This window comes from Tamandua tetradactyla, chromosome 3 (assembly GCF_023851605.1).
Source record: "Tamandua tetradactyla isolate mTamTet1 chromosome 3, mTamTet1.pri, whole genome shotgun sequence".
Lineage (NCBI taxonomy): Eukaryota > Metazoa > Chordata > Mammalia > Pilosa > Myrmecophagidae > Tamandua > Tamandua tetradactyla.
Window position 1 is genome coordinate 138802528 of NC_135329.1, and position 23681 is coordinate 138826208.

Below are 23681 nucleotides of genomic sequence, written 5' to 3' on the forward strand. Positions count from 1 at the left end.
ATTTAGCTTTCTGGCAAAGGCTTAGGACACATGACATGAACTTAAGTCCCATTATAAAGAGTTCTTCTACTTCTGGAATTAAGCAAGACCTTCACCAATGCTTATTTTGCTGATTTTTCAAACTAGTTTTAGAAACTAACTTTTCCCCCCAAATAAAACTAGTCCTAACCATAGAATAGGTGAAAGAGAAAACTGGATGAAGCAGGTCACCCACCCCCACCCCATCTCCACCTCCACCTCCACTTCCACCTCTTCTAGCCCTTGAGTTGCCTCCTTGGTTCCCTTAGGGCTTAAAAGAGCACAGTGTTAACCACCAGTAGTCTAACCATCTCATTTCAGGGATGAGGAATCTGAAATCCAGTGACGTAAGGAAACCTGCCTTGGAAACCAGTGTTAGAACATGAGAGTCCTCATTGCCAGTTCAATGCACTTGCAATTATTGTACTTATTTAGTTCTGCCAAGAGAGGGCATGGAAAGATAAATAATAAGCTGCCATTGTCCTCATTAACATTTTGATCAACATGCCATTCCTCAACTTGGATTTATGATTGTTAAAATAAATGGAAAAATACATATAAAATTAAATTAGTTTTATTATCCCATTAAAGGAAGTATTGATTTTGTCCATTAGGGAAAAAAAACTAATAAAATCAGACATTATATTAATTCTAGTAAAGTAATATAAAGAAGCTTTAAATTATAACATTGAATCTGGATAGAGATCTATAGAGGGGGCAGTATGTTATCACATGACATCTCATGGGGGTATCTCTTATATACATTCACTGTAAAATGTAAGCATTTGTTGAACACCATCTCCCCACCCAAAAAAGACTAAAATGAAATTATGATAGTAAAGAAAGCCAAACTATGTAACTCAGTGTTATCTCCTTACTTTCACAATTATTATGCTCACCTTAAAAACTTCCAAAGGGAAGCTGATCCTATTTATTGTCACTAAACTTATATATTCTAGATTTAAATACACTTATTTGCTAGTTAAATCATAGAATGTGTTGATTTATATGCATTTAGTTTAGGTTAACTAAATCTAAACCATATAATACTCAGACATATTATGTTTGGAAAAGAAAAAAAATAAACGTGTAATTCTCCACAGTTGCCCACCCACCCCCCCCCTCAAAAAGATAATGCCTTATTTTCCATAGCTGGCAGAATACAGAATAATGCATTTCAAAATTTGCCTTTTTAAATTTCATGATAGCATTGAAGGATATTTGAAAGGAACATGTGTAATTTAATGGGATGCTACCTATTACATCACCAGTGGCATTTCTTAAAGTGCAAAACTTGAATAAAAATGTAAAACAAATATTGAATATATTTGAATAGCAGGTGGCATTAGGCATATATAGCGTTCCTGTCAACAGCATTAAATACAAATTTTTAAAAGGAACATTGTAGATGGAGGAGACTGTCTAGCAGCATTAGAGTATTAACTCCTGCATTTAATGGGAGAATCAAGATTATGAGATAGAAAGATGTTACAAAATAAGAGGAGAATGAACATAGAGTATAATTCACTGAGGAGGATAGAGTAAACTCTACCTAGTAGGGTTTAAGATTGCCTTGAAATCCATTTAGCGCTTCTGTGCAATATGAGAAAAGAATCTGGCCTTAAATCATCAAACAAATTAAAAATAGCAAAATGTTTTGTAAAGACAAACCATCTGTTCCAAAGCATCAAAATCTCTGGGAAGTTCCTGGGGAATAGACATTGATCACATTGCAATTGGTGCTTCTCTTGATCTTACTGAGTTTAAGCTATCAGATCTAAAGAAAAAACCTGAAACAAATATGTCACCCAAGTGATCAGGATCTAGTACTCAATAACAAGAAAAAAAGAAAACAAACTGGCCTTGTAGCCTTGGTTCTCACCTCTGGCTATACAATAGAATCACCTGGGGAGCTTTGAAAAAAAAAGTCCCAATGCCTTGGCCCCACCCCATGTTAATTAAATTAAAGTTCCTAAGAAATGAAATATAAGCCTTACAATGATTTGTTCAAACAAACAAAAAAATTCTGCAGGTGATTTAATTTGCAGATAGCCTTGGACATCTATGTTTTATAACGAGAATAGCTATCCTTCCCCCAGAACCCAGGAGAGCCATCTCCCTAATAAAACTATGCACTGGTATGTGGCAAATATGACTTCTGTATATACTCATATATGACAGAAGGATGGGGAGGTCTTATCCCTCAGGAGAGAATGTATACCTGTTATTTTGTGGACAAAATAATTTCCTAAAGGGTATTTTATTTTTTAATTCTGGAAGAGACATTTCCAAGAATATATCAGCTTTTTGGCTTCAAAAAAGACAGCACAATCTGGTTACACGGTGAGCCAATACATTATATAAGAAGAAATGTCATAGACTGGAATTCTGTGATCCCAGGTTGTGCCCATGAATATTTTTGATGGCAAAGAGAAGACTTAGATTACTTTTTTTCCATGGCCAAATCCATTTGGAGCCAAGGAACTTGAGGTTTTCTCTATGTTCAGCATCCTAGTTCTTTTGTTTTTTAGAGGTCTTTAGTTGTTCTTTAAAACATGCACTTTAAATAGCACCAAGTGATATTAAAACTTAAAGATAATAGCAGAATCAGAATTTTGGTACATTTATTTGACTCAATATGTTATTGTTTATTTTAATTCATATAAATCAGTCATGCCAAGAGGAACTCACAATCCACAATCGGTTGTATTATAACATCCTTCTTTGGAATAGACACTTCTAAAAAAGCCATATATTCTGGACTCATAGTGAACCTTTAAAAACACTTATTTGTTTGTTTTTAAATCACATCTGTGATCTGGTGAAGCCCTTTTAAGGTTCATTAAGGCAGACTTCACTGACACCAAGGTGTTTGGGTGTAGGCTCAGTGTACATGCTGAGGGTTCCAGGGAATGGGGGATATCGAAGGCAAAGTGGACATGTTTCACATTTTGTTTTTCCCCTAACTGAAATACAACATGAAACAAAGACAAAGTGGGCAACAAAATAAATAAGGTCAATCTGCATAGCTCTTCTTTTTTTAAAAAAATTCTAATATATAACATATTTCTTGAAAAATGAATGATTTTGAAAAATATTCACTACCTACCTACTTCCTTTGGAAATTTGAGATTAGCCTATCTCGGTAAAGATGCTCTGTTTAAAATAAGGAAATGCAAAACATATCCACTGTACAACCTTTTGCAGGTCATCTCCACAAAATCCTTCACGTATTGTGATATATTTTCAACTGTAGGCCTCAGTACATCACCTCTTCATACTCATCACATAGAACAGGAAGAAGGCAGCAAATGGACCAACAGGTACCTCCTGTTATAGATCCCTCATCCAATTGTATGACTTTGCTCTAATTAATATTAAATTTGAGATGTGGTGGGCAATATCATCCTTTTCTAAGTTAGCAGAAGAGTTCAGTGCTTTAATTTTTTCATATTGGTGTGTATCATGAGCCTATTTGCTTTTTCTAAAAACCAAACATACAAGATTGTGTTATTTGTTAAGTTCTTATTGAGAAAAGAAGTATTTGATGCATAAGCTTATTATTTTAGTTAAATGGGATACATACTTTTGTCATTCTATTTAAATAAAACAGTTTAATTTTTACAACTTATTACTTTGTATATATCTTATGGCAAAATTTCTACCTCTGAATTAGCCTGTTGAATTACAGGCAGAGATGGCTCATGTTCCAGAGATATCACAACTTTGTTCCAATTAGAACTCCCATCAAAAATAAACAAGCTATTCTTCATATTCAATTTTAACTGTGAAATGAATCCAAAGTAAGCAGTAAAGCAAATTGCTGCTTTTAATGTGTAGCTTTTACAATGAAACCACCATCTATCTCAAAATTAAAGATTTTCAGTGAGGTTCCATACAGTGCAAATTTGGGAAGAGAAAAAAAAAACAGTTCCTTCTGATTTAAACATTCATAGTTTTCATTCAAATATACTCTGTTTTGTATGCATAACAGTTTCAGCGGCTCTTTGAAATTATATCTATTACTACAAAAGCCAGGTTGTCCCAAGGTAATTGAATTTAATTTAGAAACGAAACTGCCCTAAACAAATTTTCCACCGCTGTATTTTTGAAACAGAATATATATATACTCGAAACAACATTTTTATAGATTACTTCTGATGTGTACATATTGTGATGCTGCAGTTTTGATGCAAATCTATTGAAGCTAGGGCCCTTTCTATTTTGGGGTGGGGAGTCTTTGAAATGGTCTTTTTGCTATAACTCCTTTCACTCTGCAGGGATATTTTTAAACAATTTAAAAAACAAAACATTACTTTCCCCGCCTCATTACAAAGTTATAGGCAAAGCAGATATCTTTTTTCCCTCCTTCCCTGAGTCTCACCCCTCAACCTGCCCCTGTGGGAAATAAGAACGGGTTATGTTTGGGTGGAGCCAAGTGTCCAGACAGCAGAGCTGCAAACCAGAGGATTATTACCAGCCATTTGATTTTGAAATTGCTTTGGACCAGTTTCCACCATTGTATTTTTGGAGCAGATAAGTCGTTTTTTAGGTTCATTGGACATTGAATGGAGAAAAATTTTGTCACAAGATGGATTATATCTAGAGTCTTACCCTCACCTGATTTAGGATGATTTAGCCAATGAGATTTGAGACTTTTGAGCTAATGGTATTTAGATGAGATTTTTAACTTTGAATTGATGATGTATTGAGTTGAAGCTTTTGGTGGTGTTGGGATAGGGTGAGTATATTTGGCATGTGGGATGGGAATTTTGGAGGCCAGAGGTTAGACTTTGGTAGGCTGGGTAATGCCCCCACCTTGAGATGACCACATCCTAATCCCTGAAACTTGTGAGCATTACTATATATGGCAAAGGGGACTTTACAGATGTGATCATGAAATGGAATGATTATCCTGGATTCTGGGTGGCCTAATATAATCACAAGGGTCCTTATGAGAGGAACACAGGAAGAGTCATAGTTAAGGAGAAGACAGTATGAGGATGGAGGCAAGAGATTGAAGTAAAGTGCTTTGAAGATAGAGGAAGAGGCCACAAGCCAAAGAATACAGTTTCATCTTCATCACTAGAAGATGAAAAAGGCAAGAAATAGATTCTCCCCTCAGAGTCCCCAGAAGAAACCAGTGCATTGGCTGCCAGTGCATTGGCTTTAACCTATTTGAACAGATTTCAGATTTCATGTCCAGAACAAATTCACATTGTTTTAAGTCACTAAGTTTGTGGTCATTTGTTACAGCAGCAATAGGAAACTAAAACAGAGCTTCCATGTGAAACTGCTTTGTATAGATGGATTCTGGTAGAAGACTGATGGCTTCTTGGATGGTAATTTATGCATCTTGAAAAAAATCAAATGAATGTGGAAAATAAAGCTATGCAGTGGGAAAGGGAGAAAGAAATGAAGTAAAGGTCAGAAATGTCTACTACACACATTGCTGGAAAATGAAGAAGAGAGATTTTACAGTTTGACAAGGCTGTTTTAGCTAGTGTCCAAAAAAACTGCATCAAACCATTTTCACCTTGGTTTTCCTGTGTGTTTTCTCTCTGATACCCTCCTTAGCCCATCCTTAGCCCAGAGGTGGCCTTATAGAGACTTTTTTAAAGGTTAAATGAAGTTCGAGGCCTTCAATATTTTGTTTCCCTGCTGAGACAAAAGACAGACTGATGAATGGCTTTTGTGAAGGCTTAGCTTTACTGGAAATAAAACCAAATAATCCTTTGAAGACTTTTTATTTAATTGCTTCTTAGCATACTTTGATTTGAATTTCCTAAGGAAACAGTTGAATAGAAAGAGAGTTGATTATTATCAATCCAAAAGTTTCTTCATCTTAAGATTTGCATGCTATAAAGGTAACGTCATTTATTAATAAGATCTCCTGTACATTTCCTGTTTTGCTGTTCTTTACCTGTGGAATTGAGTACTGAATAGAATGAGCCTTTGGAGTGAACAAAGGTGTTATTTATTAAGCAGACTAAACTATTTACTGCTTGGAATCAAGAAAAACATGTCCAGGATTGAAGGATTTTCTGAGTAGAATTTTCCCTTTTACTCAAAAAGCACAAAATATGTTTGTCTGGTTTTTTGGATGGAAATTTTACAATATGTAAATCACACTTATCTTTAATTTTTAAACAATATATAGAATATAAGTTACCCTTTCTCAGTGATACCGTATTAGCAAAAAGACACTAATTCATTATCTGGACTAAAGCACAGGAACACCAATACCTGTTTAGATATTGAAGACCTAGGTATGTGCCCATTCTAAGCGATCCTAGGGACCTGTGTGTTTTCAGTTCTTAGATGGGCATCATAGAATATCTCTGACCCTCCCAGCTCTTTTACCACTCAGTGACCTCTTGCTCCTTTTAGCATGTGTCTTCCTGCTCTCATTATCTTCATGAATGTCTCCGCTGTCTTTTAGATACCAAATTCCTTGTGCTCTCTACTTCTCTGTGTTCTGTCCTTCTCTATGCTTACGCTTGTCTGCCTTTGTAATGTTTCTGCTTTTCATTCCCCTCTGTTCCACTCTCATGAGATCCAGGACATAGCTAAGGAGAGCCTGAGATATGCTCCAATCTTTTGAACAGCTACTGCAAAAAGGGATGACACCAACAGCTAAATGATTTGGTTGTATAAAGAGAAAGAAAAGTGTGACTTGTTTTGGTCCTGCCAAGTGAAGAAATTCCTTCAGAAGGTCCTCATAAGAATGGAACTCTTTAATGCCATGAATAATGTCCTCAAGCATTTGGATGATTACTACCTCAATAACTTCATAGAACTGTTTAAATAAAGAGGCTTCATGTTGTCTAATGCTATAAGCCAAAGTAAAGTTTGAATGAAACAACCACCAGAATCTGCCAAATCTTCAAATTCAAGTCTTCCCATAAGGTTTTAAAATTTTACCTTTTGAAAGGCAATATAACCTTGAGAATAAGATTTTCATTTGTTGCAATCTAAGGTAAAAATCTCATCTTGGTCTCGTCTGTCATCTTTCATTTAAATTGAGGTTTGTTCCTATCCCTCATTCAGCATTCTCTTCCCTCTTTTTTTTACTTTCTTCTGTCCTTCCCAAACTCCTTTCCTCTCTTCCTTTCTCCCTCCCTACATCCCTCCATTCTTTGTCTTCTTCCTTCCCTCTCTTCTCTCCTTTTTTTTCCTTTTTCCATTCTTCCCTTCTTTTACTACCTAACAGGATGAACCAAAGTTGATTCGAAGATGCTGGGCACATTTTCTGGGTCAAATATGAAGAAACCTGTTGTTAAATGGTTCTTGATTTACCTAGAAGTTAAAGGAAGCCTATTCTCAAAGAAGATACAGTATTAAATGTCATTAGCATAGCTTGAAATTTCTTGGAATATCTAATTCTCACTGGCTACTGAATTGCATTCACAACTCTGAAGGCAGACAGCTCTTGGACAGTTATGGAAGAGGGTTAAGAGGGAGTGAAGATTTTCTACTCAAATGTTTCTTATTGCATATGCAATAAATGATTTATTAAGAAAGTTATTGATGTTGTTTCTTTTCCTGATATAGATTCATCCCCTAAAGAATGAAAAGCTGTTTCCCCATATAAGCATTTGTACTCTCAGGTTGTGAGCCTTCTTGTCGTGTGGATGAAGGGTAACCCCCATTCCACTAAGGAGCATCTTCATCACTAAAAGTACCGGATTATCGAGCAGAATACCTCCTACACCATTTTCCAGATAGTGTAGTCCTTAGTCTGCTTTTCCCTAAGAAAAGGAGCAAGAAGCTCCCATATCGGATTTTTTCTTCAAGTATGGCTGTGGCCTCAGCTCCAGATATTATTTGATTTGTACAAAAGCAAAGAAATGTGATGTTTGTTGCACCTTGGGTTGCTGTGAAGCAATTAATCTTCATTGCCGATACAAAGTAGTAATGCATATTTTGTATATATTTCTGCATTTGAAATCTGATTCACTGCTTAAAACTGTAAATGTGTTTTACTCCCTCACTTAAAAAAAGTTTAATGTTCAGGTCTTTGAGGATATAGTCAGGGATGATTCATGCTAGTAATTTATTGTTCTGCAGCGGAATGGACAGAAAGACCAAAAGTCTTGGCTTTTCACACTAAGTTTGGTGGTTACAACTTCTGTTAAGTATGAGAGATAGTAATTGATGATTTTGCCTCTTTTTTGCTCTCTTATTTCTCCTCCTTCCCTCTGTTGCTAGTGTTGTTTTAGTTTGCTGATGTTGTCAGAATATAATATACCAGAAATGGAATGGCTTATATAAGGGGAATTAATAAATTACAGGTTTACAGTTCTAGTGCCTAGAAAATATCCAGACTAAGGCACCAAGAAGAGATTACCTTCACTTAAGAAAGTCTGATGCTGTTGAGAACACCTGTCAGCTGGGAAGGCATGTGACTGACATCTGCTGGTCCCTTGTTCCTGGGCTCTGTCGCTTTCAACCTCTGTTCCCTGTGATGGTTACTCACTTGTCATGTGTGGGCCTTCACTTAGCTCCTCCAGGACACAGCTCTGGGTTCTGGCTGGCTCAGCATCACATGGGAAGACCCATGGTAACGTCTGCTGGGCTCTGCATCTCCAGACATCTGAGTCTTGTGTTGGCTCTGTCAGCTCTGAAGCAGGTACTCTGTGCATCTAAGGCTACCCCTTCATCCACAGGACAAGAAGGCTCACAACCCGAGCGTACAAATGCTTATATGGGGAAATAACTTTTCATTATTTAGGGGATGAATCTATAAGACATCTAAGGTATCTTTGAAATGTTAAACTGTAAAGGGTTCTAGTAAACTAATCAAGACCCATCTGGAATGGGCAGAGTTACATCTCTATTGAACCAAAAAAGCACACCCACTATTGGGCATGTCACCTCTCTGTGGAGGTAATTTCATCACAAAGCCACAAACAGAGCTGGGAGTGCCACATCTCTGTGGAGATAATCTAATCAGCATGGTTTCCACCCTACAATATTGAATCAGGATTAAAGGACATGGCTCTTCTAGGGTACACAACATATTCAAACCAGCATAGTTATCTCTATCTCTTTATTTTTATCTTTCCTTCTAGCTCTCTGTTGTCCCCCAACTCTTAAAAATGATATGGCAAGTCTTTATTGAGTGTTTGATGCCTGCTAGCTATGAATCTTGTGTATATGAATCTTATTTTGATTTTGAGAAATGGCAAAATAGAGAATCAAGTGCTGCATTTTAGAATGTTATGAAAAATAAGCATCGAGACACAATTTAAAGTGTTAAACATTTATAAGAGGAATATTCACCAAGGACATTCATGAAAGCGGTATCCACTAAAGTTGTAGGTCTGACTAAGTAGTCAGAATATCATATACCCAAGCACTCATTTAACGTATCCATCCCTCCCTTCATGTACAAAGCATGTCTTAGGTGCCCACTATGTATCCTGAGCAGGTCCCAGTAGTTGTGGTTATGAAGCAAAGCGAACCTAGCCCTCACCTACTGCAATCTCCTAGTGTCCTGAAGAGGGAATCAAATTTCTGTGCTGGGGCTCTATCTTTAGGAATCTCTGTTTCTGACATCAGTTTAACTAATTCCAAGGTGACAGCTGTCAGCACAAACCTTCATATGCCAAGACCTTACTGTTAGCAATCAGTTAACAGGACTCACAGCTCCCACCAGTTTGAGCAGCTCTAGATGTAGAAAATTGTACCATGGCCATATCCAGTAGAAGCACTTCTATAGCCACTATAAAAACAGCGTCTCGTGTAGGTGAGATGCCTTAGTTAACAATAGTGCAGGTGCTTTCATTAGGTGTGTTTTTCAGATTGCAGTTAACCACAGTTCTCTGAAGTTCTAGGTCTACATGGGACAGGAGGAACAATAATAATCAAGAATCATCTTCAAAATAAGTAGAAAGTTTCCCCTAGAATGTATGAAATGTGTTACGTTTCTTAGTTCAGAATAATAGTTAAGTTATAGGATGAATAGATATGAACTGAGTAAAACAAAATTTAAACCCCTTACTTTTTCCCTCCAAAGTATAATTGAAGCCTGTGTAATAATCTAATATAATGGCACCTGTGCTGCTTGAAAGTACATATTTCTAGCATGCTGGTCAAGTGGCACTCTCTCTTTTAATTTCAATTGTTTGAAATCATAATAGAACATAATTTAATTCATATTTTAACATTCATTGTATTCTTCTCAGTTTTCTCTCAGATTTTAATTGCTTTTGTTTTTGCTTACTCATAGAAGCAATATATCCATTTTTCTATTTCTCAAAATTTTTCATTTTGGACGGGCAACGGTGGCTCAACAGGCAGACTTCTCGCCTGCCATGCCAGAGACCTGGGTTTGATTCCTGGTGCCTGCCCATGCAAAAAAAAAAGAAAAAAATCATTTTATTGCTCATATTATATAAAGAATCCACTTTCTTGCTAGTGAGATTCCTCCTATAGCTCTCCATTTCCTTTTTCTGTATCAGTTGTTTTATTGGCCTGTTGTGCAGTTGTCATTATGAAACTTCTCTAAGTTATAATTCTATGTAAGAGGGATTGTTTTCTGGGATTTTATACCTTCCTCTTTTGTGTTTTAGTCCTAATTTTGCTGAAGTATATCCTCAAATCTCTTTTACAAAGAATACAGTGAAGAAAAAATTTGCCAATTGTATGCCAGAAAGTTGTATGCCCTTATCTTTGGTTTATACTTTGGTTGTATGGAACATTCTAACTTAAAATTAATTTTCCTTTCAAATTTCAATATGTCACTCCAATATCATCTGGCATCTATTTTTGCTCATTGTAAGTTTGATACCAGATTGATTCTTGTTCCATTATGGGTAATCTGGTATTTAGTCTCTTGAAGTTTTAGTGATTTTTCTCTTTTTCCTTGGATTTGTAAAATTTTATAAATAATGTTAGGACAGGCTTTTCTACATCCATTCTATTTGCAACTAGGTAAGTCATTTCAGTCTAAAGCCTTGTTTTCTACAATGCTGTCCAATTTTTGTTGTTCTTCTTTTGTAATTCTCTTGCCTCTATTTCTCTCTTCCTTTTCTTGAAATCTTTTTAGTGAGATAGCTGACTTCTTAAGAGAATTCCTTACTTCTTTTTATGTTTTGCTCACATTTCTATCTTCTTTTACATTTTGACATGTTTCTCCACTGTTTTATCCATCAGCATCTCTCTGTTCACATCCTGTCTGCTTTGCCAGCTAACTCTCTGTAAGGCTTTTTCAGTAGAGAGAACTAGGGTTTCCTATACCCTGAAGATACCGTATCTTTCAGGTAATTATCATAAACTCATTCTACCATATCTTTCAGGTAATTATCATAAACTCATTCACTGAAGAGCTCCCTCCTAATTCTGTTTTCTTTACATTATATATTTATACTCTTTCTTGTCATCTTTACTATGAATAAAATGTGATTTGGAAAGGACTGGACAGAAAACCTGTGTGGTAACTTGGCCACCTTGAACTGAACAGGACATTCCTTTTCAATAGCTTAATTGGGTGAAGATCTTACTAGAAGGTCTGGTTTGTAGGAACACTGTCCCAAAAGACTGCTATCACAGGTAAGAAACAGAAACTACAACCTAAATTTTCACTGGTTGAATTAAATAGGAAATTTTAATACTTAGTCCAATAGCTTGAACTCCTAGCAGCCTTTCCAAATGCCTAAAATAGAGTAAGAAATTTATTATGCATTTGTTATCTATTAATTTTAGTTGACTTTGCTTCATGTGCCAAATGTAATCAGTTTAATTGAATAGGCATGTGATATAGTTAGAAATCATTATGATTTTTGTCTTTTGCTGTCCTTTTACATCTGTTTGGTGAAAGTTCAGCCCAAACTAAGAATCATTTTAAATTTAAATTTAAATTTCCAAAAGAATCTAAATTAAACAGTTAAAAAATCTTGGTTCCAGATAACGATGAAAAAATTCCCAACTTTAATAATTTTCCAAATGCTAATAAGAAAAATATGTAAGAAATGTGGTGATATAGACCTAATTTGGGGAGTGGATATGATTTGACCTATGACTTAATGGAATCTGGGAGAATGAATCTGTACTGGCTTGAAACTGCTGTGTACCCCAGAAAAGCCACGTTCTTCTAGTTCAGTCTTGTGAGGGCAGACCTACTGTTTGGGTGGGATCCTTTGATTAGGTTGTTTCCGTGGAGATACGACCCACCCAATTGTAGGTAGATCTTAATCCTTTGCCAGAGTTCTCTATGAAGAGAATAAAAGGCAGAAAACAGAGAGAAAACTCAGAGCCAACACAGAGAGCAGAGAGATGAAACCAAGACACAAAAGCTTGGAGATATTAAGCTAAGAGGTGAAACTCAGAGTCTGCCCTGGAGAAGCTAAGAGAGGGACCACAGGGGGTTAGAGTGAAAGCCACAGCTGAGAGAGCTGTTTGAAACCAGAAGCCAGGAAAGAAGGACAGCGGACTTTGCCATGTGATTTCCCATGAGATGCCATTGGCCTTTCTTCAGAGTCAAGCTATCTTTCTCTGGATGCCATAATTTGGACATTTTCATGGCCTTAGGACTGTAAATTTGAAACGTAATAAATCCCCTTTGAAAAAACAAATCCATTTCTGGTACATGGCATTCTGGCAGCTTTAGCAGACCAAAACAGAAGCAAAACTTTTTAAAACTGGGAGAACATTCATAATGATCTGAATCCCTTATCTAGGAGACAGGGGCACACTAAGGGTGAATGACTTATTTAATATCACATAATTATACAATAAGAGATGCCCTTGGTCTCCTGATTACAAGTCTGGAATCTTTTCCATTTCATAACATAAAATGGAACATAAGTTTATACTATAATACAATCATAATCCTGGAGAGATTTCATTAGATATCAAGGAAAACATACACATAATGTTTTAGACATAAAAAAATAAGCCCTAGAGCAAGAATTTAATAGAAATTTATGTTAACAGCTGAGTGCAAAGTAATATAATCAGAGTGGAATCTAGTATTGTAAACATTTATAGCAGAATTTCATTGGCATAGTAATCCATGTGTGTGTTTATGTTTTACTCTATGTACTACTTATGTTTTCATCTCTATCACCTGAGTTAATTTTTTTTTCCACAGACATTTCTCATTTGATTTCCAAAGGGAAGTTTCTAGCTCTTCTTTCCTTTTGGAGGGTCCAGTAAGGGTGCTTTTTCATATAACGATTCTATTAGTGCCAAGTTTGTGAGTTTACCAAGACTGTTGTTATTCTGCTCATTCAATATATCTCAGAAATCTTTTGGCATTTGTGTGGGACCGTTCACTTGACTCTTAAAGAGATCAAAAAGATTAGATATGTCACCAAGTAAGTTTATCTCAGAAGTGTTTTCTAATGCTGCATTTTCTATCTTTTTTGTTGGCCCATTTGAGAAAGGGACCATTTCCTGGAACACCTGTTCTTTTGAAGTCCTTTTGGTATTTCATGGTATTTTCTAGCTTTCTCTCATTTGCTTCAGGCTTACTGTTCAGGTAATGAGATGCTGTAGTACTTTTGAATGTTTGGCTGTTTTTCCCTTGTCAGTCTCTTGGGTAGAGCTAATAGGGAATTTCTTAGTTTCTCCATCATTAGAAAACGTCTCTACAGGAATTGTAATCTTGAAACTTAATGGATTTTTCTTAATATGCTTTTGGGCTGCAAGTTTGAGAAATGATGTTGATAAGACCTTTAAATGACAAAGTTTCAGATTCTGACAGCCTTTCTTTTATCTCTCTTTTTTCAGATTTATTCCTGACTCTCTCTCCTTCCTCACCAGGGAGATTTGATGAATTCTGAAGCAGAATCCATTTTCTGTCATTCTTTTGATATGGCATTAGTTGTAGGTCCAGCAAATTCCTTTACAGAAGACAAGTTAAAGTAAATTCCTTTACAGAAGACAAGTTAAAGTAAATTCCTTTATAGAAGACAAGTTAAAGTAAGAAGCCATTTCTTCAAATTGTTTTCTGCTGAATTCTTTAGACGTTTCTCCACTTATGAAGGTAGTCTAGTCTGTACAGTAAACTTTTTTCTTCTTTTGGCTTACAAAACATGAACTATCAAGGAAGTATGAAATGCCTCCTTCCCTTGTTTTTTGGCCTTTCTTTGTATGTGCTGATGTATCTGTTAGCAGGAGGTTGGGAAAATTGCTTCAACTCAAATACATCATTTCCTGACCATCGGCTTATATGATTTTCAACTTTGCTTGATCCAGTCACATTCTGTTTGGCCATAAGCCTCATCCTGAACCCCATCTAAAATTTGTCCATTGATATATACATTTGCTCTTGATTGACAGCTCTCTCATTTGAAAATTCCATGGTCTTTCTTCACATCAGGACATCAAAGTTGGCTAGGCAATTTTGAAGAACGGTGGATATCTTTTTTTTTTATATGCATTTTTTTATTAATTAATGGAAAAAAAGAAATTAACCCAACGTTTAGAAATCATACCAGTCTACATATGCAATCAGTAATTCTTAACATCATCACATAGATGCATGATCATCGTTTCTTAGTACATTTGCATCGGTTTAGAAGAACTAGCAACACAACAGAAAAAGATACAGAATGTTAATATAGAGAAAAAAAATAAAAGTAATAATAATAATAAAAAAAACCTATAGCTCATATGCAGCTTCATTCAGTGTTTTAACGTGATTACTTTACAATTAGGTATTAATGTGCTGTCCATTTTTGAGTTTTTGTATCTAGTCCTGTTGCAGTCTGTATCCCTTCACCTCCAATTACCCATTATCTTACCCTGTTTCTAACTCCTGCTGGACTCTGTTACCAATGACATATTCCAAATTTATTCTCGAATGTCGGTTCACATCAGTGGGACCATACAGTATTTGTCCTTTAGTTTTTGGCTAGACTCACTCAGCATAATGTTCTCTAGGTCCATCCATGTTATTACATGCTTCATAAGTTTATCCTGTCTTAAAGCTGCATAATATTCCATCGTATGTATATACCACAGTTTGTTTAGCCACTCTTCTGTTGATGGAGATTTTGGCTATTTCCATCTCTTTGCAATTGTAAATAATGCTGCTATAAACATTGGTGTGCAAATGTCCGTTTGTGTCTTTGCCCTTAAGTCCTTTGAGTAGACACCTAGCAATGGTATTGCTGGGTCGTATGGCAATTCTATATTCAGCTTTTTGAGGAACCGCCAAACTGCCTTCCACAGTGGTTGCACCCTTTGACATTCCCACCAACAGTGGATAAGTGTGCCTCTTTCTCCGCATCCTCTCCAGCACTTGTCATTTTCTGTTTTGTTGATAATGGCCATTCTGGTGGGTGTGAGATGATATCTCATTGTGGTTTTGATTTGCATTTCTCTGATGGCCAGGGACATTGAGCATCTCTTCATGTGCCTTTTGGCCATTTGTATTTCCTCTTCTGGTAGGTGTCTGTTCAAGTCTTTTTCCCATTTTGTAATTGGATTGGCTGTCTTTTTGTTGTTGAGTTGAACAATCTCTTTATAAATTCTGGAAACTAGACCTTTATCTGATATGTCATTTCCAAATATTGTCTCCCATTGTGTAGGCTGTCTTTCTACTTTCTTGATGAAGTTCTTTGATGCACAAAAGTGTTTAATTTTGAGGAGCTCCCATTTATTTATTTCCTTCTTCAGTGCTCTTGCTTTAGGTTTAAGGTCCATAAAACCGCCTTCAATTGTAAGTTTCATAAGATATCTCCCTACATTTTCCTCTAACTGTTTTATGGTCTTAAACCTAATGTTTAGATCTTTGATCCATTTTGAATTAACTTTTGTATAGGGTGTGAGATATGGGTCTTCCTTCATTCTTCTGCATATGGATATCCAGTTCTGTAGGCACCATTTATTGAAGAGACTGTTCTGTCCCAGGTGAGTTGGCTTGACTGCCTTATCAAAGATCAAATGTCCATAGATGAGAGGGTCTATATCTGAGCACTCTATTCGATTCCATTGGTCGATATATCTATCTTTATGCCAATACCATGCTGTTTTGACCCCTGTGGCTTCATAATATGCCTTAAAGTCAGGCAGCGTGAGATCTCCAGCTTCGTTTTTTTTCCTCAAGATGTTTTTAGCAATTCGGGGCACCCTGCCCTTCCAGATAAATTTGCTTATTGGTTTTTCTATTTCTGAAAAATAAGTTGTTGGGATTTTGATTGGTATTGCATTGAATCTGTAAATCAATTTAGGTAGGATTGACATCTTAACTATATTTAGTCTTCCAATCCATGAACACGGTATGCCCTTCCATCTGTTTAGGTCTTCTGTGATTTCTTTTAACAGTTTTTTGTAGTTTTCTTTATATAGGTTTTTTGTCTCTTTAGTTAAATTTATTCCTAGGTATTTTATTCTTTTAGTTGCGATTGTAAATGGGATTCGTTTCTTGATTTCCCCCTCAGCTTGTTCATTACTAGTGTATAGAACTGCTACAGATTTTTGAATGTTGATCTTGTAACCTGCTACTTTGCTGTACTCATTTATTAGCTCTAGTAGTTTTGTTGTGGATTTTTCCGGGTTTTCTACATATAGTATCATATCGTCTGCAAACAGTGATAGTTTTACCTCTTCCTTTCCAATTTTGATGCCTTGTATTTCTTTTTCATGTCTAATTGCTCTGGCTAGAACCTCCAACGCAATGTTGAATAATAGTGGTGATAGTGGACATCCTTGTCTTGTTCCTGATCTTAGGGGGAAAGTGTTCAATTTTTCCCCATTGAGGATGATATTAGCTGTGGGTTTTTCATATATTCCCTCTATCATTTTAAGGAAGTTCCCTTGTATTCCTATCTTTTGAAGTGTTTTCAACAGGAAAGGATGTTGAATCTTGTCAAATGCCTTCTCTGCATCAATTGAGATGATCATGCGATTTTTCTACTTTGATTTGTTGATATGGTGTATTACATCAATTGATTTTCTTATGTTGAACCATCCTTGCATACCTAGAATGAATCCTACTTGGTCATGATGTATAATTCTTTTAATGTGTTGTTGGATACGATTTGCTAGAATTTTATTGAGGATTTTTGCATCTATATTCATTAGAGCGATTGGTCTGTAGTTTTCTTTTTTTGTAATATCTTTGCCTGGTTTTGGTATAAGGGTGATGTTGGCCTCATAGAATGAATTAGGTAGTTTTCCCTCTGCTTCAATTTTTTTAAAGAGTTTGAGGAGAGTTGGTATTAATTCTTTCTGGAATGTTTGATAGAATTCACATGTGAAGCCGTCTGGTCCTGGACTTTTCTTTTTAGGAAGCTTTTGAATGACTAATTCAATTTCTTTACTTGTGCTTGGTTTGTTGAGGTCATCTATTTCTTCTTGAGTCAAAGTTGGTTGTTCATGTCCTTCCAGGAACCCGTCCATTTCATCTAAATTGTTGTATTTATTAGTGTAAAGTTGTTCATAGTATCCTGTTATTACCTCTTTTATTTCTGTGAGATCAGTAGTTATGTCTCCTCTTCCATTTCTGATCTTATTTATTTGCATCCTCCTTCTTCTTCTTTTTTTCAATCTTGCTAAGGGCCCATCAATCTTATTGATTTTCTCACAGAACCAACTTCTGGCCTTATTGATTTTCTCTATTGTTTTCATGTTTTCAATTTCATTTATTTCTGCTCTAATCTTTGTTATTTTTTTCCTTTTGCTTGCTTTAGGATTAGTTTGCTGTTCTTTCTCCAGTTCTTCCAAGTGTACAGTTAATTCCTGCATATTTGCCTTTTCTTCTTTTCTGATATAGGCATTTAGGGCAATAAATTTCCCTCTTACAACTGCCTTTACTGCATACCATAAGTTTTGATATGTTGTGTTTTCATTTTCATTCGCCTCGAGGTATTTACTAATTTCTCTTGCAATTTCTTCTTTGACCCGCTTGTTGTTTTAGAGTGTGTTGTTGAGCCTCCATGTATTTGTGAATTTTCTGGCAGTCCACCTATTATTGATTTCCAACTTCATTCCTTTATGATCTGAGAAATGTTGTGTATGATTTCAATCTTTTTAAATTTGTTAAGACTTGCTTTGTGGCCCAGCATATGGTCTATCTTTGAGAATGATCCATGAGCACTTGAGAAAAAGGTGTATCCTGCTGTTGTGGGATGTAATATCCTATAAATGTCTGTTAAGTCTAGCTCATTTATAGTAATATTCAGATTCTCTATTTCTTTGTTGATCCTCTGTCTAGATGTTCTGTCCATTGATGAGAGTGGTGAATTGAAGTCTCCAACTATTATGGTAGATGTGTCTATTTCCCTTTTCAGTGTTTGCAGTGTATTCCTCACATATTTTGGGGCATTCTGGTTCAGTGCATAAATATTTATGATTGTTATGTCTTCTTGTTTAATTGTTCCTTTTATTAGTATATAGTGTCCTTCTTTGTCTCTTTTAACTGTTTAGCATTTGAAGTCTAATTTGTTGGATATCAGTATAGCCACTCTTGCTATTTTCTGGTTGTTATTTGCATGAAATATCTTTTCCCAACCTTTCACTTTCAACCTATGTTTATCTTTGGGTCTAAGATGTGTTTCCTGTAGACAGCATATAGAAGGATCCTGTTTTTTAATCCATTCTGCCGTTCTATGTCTTTTGATTGGGGAATTCAGTCCATTAACATTTAGTGTTATTACTGTTTGGATAATATTTTCCTCTACCCTTTTATATTATGTATATCATATCTGATTTTCCTTCTTTCTACACTCTTCTCCATACCTCTCTCTTCTGTCTTTGCATATCTGACTCTAGTGCTCCCTTTAGTACTTCTTGCAGAGTTGGTCTCTTTGTCACAAATTCTCTCAGTGACTTTTTGTCTGAGAATATTTTAATATCTCCCTCATTTTTGAAGGACAATTTTGCTGGATATAGAAATCTTGGTTGGCAGTTTTTCTCTTTTAGTAATTTAAATATATCATCCCACTGTCTTCTTGCCTCCATGGTTTCTGCTGAGAAATCTACGCATAGTCTTATTGGGTTTCCCTTGTATGTGATGGAATGCTTTTCTCTTGCTGCTTTCAAGATCCTCTCTTTCTCTTTGACCTCTGACATTCTGACTAGTAAGTGTCTTGGAGAACATCTACTTGGGTCTATTTTAGGTCTTTCATAAGAGTTGGGAAATTTTCAGTGATAATTTCTTCCATTAGTTTTTCTCCTCCTTTTCCCTTCTCTTCTCCTTCCGGGACACCCACAACACGTATATTTATGCGCTTCATATTATCATTCAATTCCCTGATACCCTGTTCAAATTTTCCCATTCTTTTCCCTATAGTTTCTGTTTCTTTTTGGATTTCAGATGTTCCATCCTCCAGTTCACTGATTCTAACTTCTGTCTCTTGAAATGTACCATTGTAGGTTTCCATTGTGTTTTTCCTCTCTTCTACTGTATCTTTCATTCCCATAAGTTCTGCGATTTGTTTTTTCAGACTTTCCATTTCTTCTTTTTGTTCATTCCTTGCCTTCTTCATGTCCTCCCTCAATTCATTGATTTGGTTTTTGATGAGGTTTTCCATTTCTGTTCGTATATTCAGAATTAGTTGTTTCAGCTCCTGTATCTCATTTGAACTATTGGTTTGTTCCTTTGACTGGGCCATGTTTTCAATTTTCTGAGCATGATCCGTTATCTTCTGCTGGCGTCTGGGCATTTAGTCAGATTTCCCTGGGTGTTGGACCCAACAGGTTGAAAGATTTTTCTGTGAAATCTCTGGGTTCTGTTTTTCTTATCCTGCCCAGTAGGTGGCGCTCGTGGCACACGTTTGTCTGCGGGTCCCACCAGTAAAAGGTGCTGTGGGTCCTTTAACTTTGGAAAACTCTCGCCATGGGGGAGGTTCGCCAGCCGAAGAGGCTTGGAAGAGTGCCAGCCGGCCCGGGGGTCCGAACGCGGGAAGGGTTGCCGGCCACCGCAGCCCGGGAGAGCACCCGTCCGAATTTCCTACTCAGCCCGGGGCGCCAAGCGTGGAGGGAGGGCGCCAGCCGCCGCGGCCCGGGAGAGTGCACCGTTCCCAGGCAGACCGGGGAGTCACGTGTTTGGAAGGGACCCCCCCGGTCACCGTTCTCCGAGGCCTGGGGATTTCCGTCCAATTCTCTCAGTTGGTCTGGGGGGCCACTCGTGGGGGGGGGGCGCCAGTCGTCACGGCTTGAGGGGACCTCCTGCCCAATTCTGCCAGCTGGGCCGGGAAGGAGGAGGGGAGGGACTCCGGCCGCTTGCCGCCCCGCTCAGGGAAGCCCGCGCCCCTCAGCGATCTCACCGGAGCGGGTTCTCCCAGCCAGTCAGCCGTTCCAGGATGGGGTATGCTGTCTTTTTTATCTCTATCGTGGCTAGATAGAGATAGAGCTCCCGTGGGCTCCGGGAGCTGTTCTGTATTGTTTCTACTCCCCTAGTAGCTGTTCTGGAGGAGGCAAGGTGAGGATGGCAAAGCTGTCAAGAACGGTGGCGGAGGAGCCGGTGAAGGCGGAAGAGGGCACGGTGGTGGTTGGAGAGCCACTGGAGCAGGAGGAGAAAGGGAAGGATAAGATGGTGGAATGAGCGCTGCCAGAGCAGAAGGGGAAAGAGTAGGGCAAGATGGCGGCGGGCGCGCCGCCGGCGGAGAAAGAGGAAGAGGAGGGCTAGATGGCAGCGGGAGCACCGGCGGAGAAAGAGGAAGAGGACGGCTAGATGGCGGCGGGAGCGCCACCGGCAGAGAAAGGGGAAGAGGAGGGCTAGATGGTGTCTGGAGTGCCGGCGGAGAAGGGGGAAGAGGAGGGCCAGATGGCGGTGGGAGCGCCGCCGGCAGAGAAAGAGGAAGAGGAGGGCTAGATGGCAGCGGGAGCGCCGGCGGAGAAGGGGGAAGTGGAGGGCTAGATGGCGGTGGGAGCGCTGGCGGAGAAGGGGAAAGAGGAGGGCTAGATGGCGGCGGGAGCCAACAGTGAATATCTTTTATAGCTTTATTGTTTTTGGTCTGTAGCTTTGTTTAGAAAAACTGATATGGCTGATACACAAATTTTCCTTTGGATATGAGAAAATCATTAATAGCTTCAGATTTAGGAGCGTTATCTGTTGCATGTAGTTTGTTTTTTTTTTTCATTGTTTTAGAAAAATTTTAGCACTCCCTTTTGCTTTCCTTTTTTTTCTTAAATCTCAAAGAACTAGTAGATTTTTGCTTTCTTATTATTTACTTGGAAGATAGCTCAATGTCATCAGACTCGTCACTAATATCACTAGTGTCTTTTCTTTTCATGATATAGTTCAGGATTAAGTTCTTAGAATTTAGTTTTCTTTTAAATTGATCCATTTCCTCTGTCATTGGTCTTCCCACCTTTGTTTCTTATTTTTACCAGGTTTTCTATTCCAGAATCTTCAGATCCATCAAAGAATGACCTAAAAGTTATATTATCCTTAGGGAATCTATAAAGTATATATATTGTGCAGAAAAGATGACATCACTATCTTCTGATTCTGTAATATTCTGCAAAATGCAATAATGTTCAGCTGTACTTAGATTTTTTTCACATCATCAGACTTGGAAGGAATATTCCCTTTTAAAGTGTTATCATTTTTATCAAAAATACATTTTTAAAAATTTGGATTTAGGATGTTAGTTATATTCTGAGGCTTTTAAGAACAAAGAGATCCATGACTTTTCTGACAACCAACAGTAGTATCATCTTTGGCGTCTGTTGAATGATAGGTATGCTGCTCATCAGGACTTTCATCATCAGAGGCAACATTTCCATAACTATCCTCAACTTCTTTACGTTTTGTCTCAAATGATTTAGAGAAACCACACTAGAGAATGGGAAGCTATCCTGGAGAACCTGAAGCTTTACTTGACTCAGATACTTTGTTTTTAATAGTCTTTATTCCTGAGTTTCCTACTGATTCATCACTGCTATCATAACTGCAGAGATCTCCTGCCTGTTTTGCCAGTAGTTCTGCAAGTGGTTCTGGACCTCTGGGTTTTTGACAGTCAGGCTCTTCAGGTGTTACAAGTTTGTGTGCTAGACGTCCCTCTTTCGACCATCTTGTGGCTGTCAGGATCCCTGCTTCTTCTTGGCTGTTTCTCTCTAGGCCGTCACTCGTGAGACAAGAGCCTTGGGATCTTAGTTTGAAAAGGCTGTGGATCCCGAAGAACTTTCCCCCATGTTCTTTTGATCCTTGAACTGCTTCAGAATATCACTTGGCATTTTCACTTCCAACTGCCACACAGTGTAGTTGCTGCTTGCATACCTGTTGTAAATACATGATCTCTTCTACAGTTCCTAAGAACATCAGCCTAAGAATTTTGACATCCTGTGCTCGCTTCGGCAGCACATATACTAAAATTGGAACGATACAGAGAAGATTAGCATGGCCCCTGCGCAAGGATGACACGCAGATTCGTGAAGCGTTCCATATTATTAAAAAAAAAAAAAAAAAAGAATTTTGACATCCCTGTCCTGCCCGATCCTATATGCTTTGTCAATGGCTTGAAGATCAATGGCTGGATTCCAATTAGGATCGAATATAACATGGCACCAACAAAATTGAGGCCCAAAGTTGAACAGCAGCCATTGTGGAGACGAGGCAAATATTAACATGTTGTGTACTGTTGAACTCTTTTGTGATCTTGATTCTTCCCTCTGATTTTGTACTTCCATCAAGTCATCGGTAATCAAGTATGGAAACCATTCAGATATTGCTGCAGCACAACAAGCAACTTGAAAGAAAACGAGAAAAGAAAAACTGTATCTATGTTTTTACTGCAATGATTTAAAAACTACTGGGGGACCTTCATTGTCCCACTTATTTTTGGTCAGAAATTGTTTCAAAGACTGCATCTTTGCTTTTCTGCACAAAATCTAGAAATGGGGAAAAGAATTGATCACATATCTTTTTTTTATGCAATTTTATTGCATTATATTCACACACCATATAATCCACCCAAAGAATGCAATCAGTGGCTCACAGTATCATCATATAATTGTGCATTAATCACCACAGTAAATTTTAGAACATTTTCTTTACTCCGAAAAAAGAAATAAAATGAAAATCCAAAACATCCCATATTCTTTATCCCCATTATTATTATTATTATTATTATTATTATTATTACTGTGTTTATTTATTTTCACACCAACCCATCACTTGATAAAGGGAGTGTTGGTCACAAGCTTTTTTCAGACGCATGGTCACATGATAAAAACCATGTATTTATACAATCATTATTGAAGATCAAGACTGCTGGATTACAGTTCAACAGTTTCAAGTATTTCCTTCTAGCTATTCTAATATACTAGAAACTGAAAAGAAATATCTGTGTAATGAATCAGTAGTCATAACCATTTTTAAAATCCTAATTTCTCAGATGTACTGTCCGCGACTTCTCGCTCAGCGTCAAGCCCCCGGCCGGCGGGTGAGACAATGAGGAGAGACAGAGAGACGCAGACAAATCCGCGCTGGTGAGAAACACAGGTCCAAGACACGTAGCAGTTGTAAGCACAGACCTTTACTGGAGTTAAGCTTGCATTCTCTGTTACAGGTTCCGCGCGGGCGAAATATCCCGTGGGGGAACAACCTCTATGCGGCCGTCAGGCACGGCTCCCTGTGGGTCGTCTCCACCCACCCCGTCCGGGTAACCTCTTATATACTGTGCCCAAACCCAATAGGTTAGTGCCACGTATACAGAGGTGATTGGAAGATAGGGTTGGTGGGCGTGTGCGTCATTTGCGGA

At 37.6% G+C, this 23681-nt stretch overlaps 1 protein-coding gene, 1 non-coding gene and 2 pseudogenes across 4 annotated transcripts in view; 2 read left to right on the forward strand and 2 right to left on the reverse strand.

Moving 5' to 3' along the window:
- B3GALT1 (beta-1,3-galactosyltransferase 1) overlaps positions 1-23681 on the forward strand; it is a 605805-nt gene that overhangs the window by 121388 nt on the left and 460736 nt on the right. The gene's annotated exons all lie outside the window — the stretch shown is intronic.
- Positions 13059-14329, reverse strand: LOC143675771 (DNA excision repair protein ERCC-6-like 2 pseudogene; annotated as a pseudogene).
- LOC143675772 (DNA excision repair protein ERCC-6-like 2) overlaps positions 21773-23681 on the reverse strand; it is a 74021-nt pseudogene continuing 72112 nt past the window's right edge.
- LOC143678356 (U6 spliceosomal RNA) lies at positions 22264-22370 on the forward strand. The gene has a single exon (XR_013173170.1). It is a non-coding gene; the product is annotated as a U6 spliceosomal RNA (small nuclear RNA).